Source organism: Cyprinodon variegatus, unplaced genomic scaffold (assembly GCF_000732505.1).
Source record: "Cyprinodon variegatus isolate N-32 unplaced genomic scaffold, C_variegatus-1.0 Scaffold1335, whole genome shotgun sequence".
Taxonomy (NCBI): domain Eukaryota; kingdom Metazoa; phylum Chordata; class Actinopteri; order Cyprinodontiformes; family Cyprinodontidae; genus Cyprinodon; species Cyprinodon variegatus.
In genome coordinates, this window is record NW_015151788.1 from 133,008 (window position 1) to 134,716 (window position 1,709).

Here is a 1,709-nt window from a genome sequence, read left to right on the forward strand (position 1 = left end):
GTCTGCAGCAGCCAGGGATAACGATAGCCCGTCTGCAGCAGCCAGGGCTAACGTTAGCCCGTCTGCAGCAGCCAGGGCTAACGTTAGCCCGTCTGCAGCAGCCAGGGATAACGTTTGTGTCCGATGTTCCTCACAGTGGTTCTTAGAAGATGCATGTCTGTGCAGCTGCTCTCCGTTAACATTTTAATTTCTTCAGATTGGATGTTTAGTTAAGCCGGGCGTACACTGTACGATTTTTTTACCGTTTTCGAGCCGATTCTCCAGTCTTGCGGGATGACTTTCAGCCTGGTGCGTGGTGTAGCTGTACAGGGGGTAACGAGGGGCGATCAGCCTCTAACGACCACCCCCCCATCAGGAATCAGAAGGTTGGGAGAAAATGAAACATCGAAATTCAGTCGGCCGTCGTAAGGCGGTTGTTGGCAAATCGCAGAGTGGGCAAACAAGGATTCTTCTTCTTCTTCCTCTCAGATGTAAACCCAGCAGCATGGCGGGGGGGCAATGAATGAAATGGAGTCTTTCTGTCAAACTGTCAGACCGTAGTAGCCACGTTAGCTCAGCCATGTCTTTGTCCAAATACGTCGTCTCCTTTTCTTTTTAGGGCTTTCAGCACTAAATCGCCAAATATCCAAGGTCCCACCTGGTTTTTAGACGTAGGTAGCAGGTAGATCGCATCAGAGCGTCAGGTCGCAGTGTGAGATCAAACATCGTGAGCTGGGAACTTTTGAACTTTGCGGTTTTCGTCATAGTTTGAGCTGGAGCTGCAAGCAACGATTGAAAAAATCGCACAGTGAATGTCCGGCTTTAGGATCTGGAAGGAAGTCCAACGTTTGACGTTCTTCTGTTCCCTAACAGATTGGACAGATTTTGTCATCTTTGTCTCCCACTTTCCTTATTTTATAATAACCTCCACACTTTGCCTTTTCCTCCTCTGTGATTTTATTTTTCCAATTTCTCTTGTACCTGCCTCCCTGCTCCACTGCTCTGTCCTTTTCTTTGGAGAAATCAATGCTTATTCTCTCTATAGGAGGTCAGAGGGTTGCAGGTGCTGCTATCCTGGCTTTTCAATTACCAGCAGCCTGCAGTTACCCAAACACACAGACACTTTTCATCCCACAACCCCCCTTCCTGTACTCCCTGAGCTGACAGTCCACAGCCGCAGAATAAAGATTTCAAAATAAAAGAAGGGTTAGGATGTTGGAAAAAGAGAAAAGAGGAGGAACAGCAGAAGGCAGACTGGATCAGAGAGATATCGGGACAAAAAGGTGAGACTCTGGAAATGGTTTGAGTCACCCTTCAGTGCAGCCGGTGAGCAACGCCACAGATGCTGCATCACTTGGTGTTAGCATACATCCAGGTCAGAGGTCACCGTCACCTAATTTACTGGCAATAGATGAAACACCCAGAGGGATGTTTATGGACTCCAGAACACAGCAGAGGAGCAGATGCACAGTGAAGCAAACAAGATTCCATTGAGTCTAGAAAAAATCTGGAATTAGATTTCAATGTTTTCCAGGTCTGGAAAAGGAAAATAAAAGCGTGAGAATAACTCATTTGCCCAGACGGTTGTCCTAATCCTGTCCTCGCTGTTCCAACAATAAACCACATCAGGTCAAACTAAGCTGCTAACAGAGGCGGACATCTGTGGTTCAGATAAAAGCTGACTTTGAAAAAAAAATTATTCAAGACACCCTGTCTACTTTTAAGGCTAG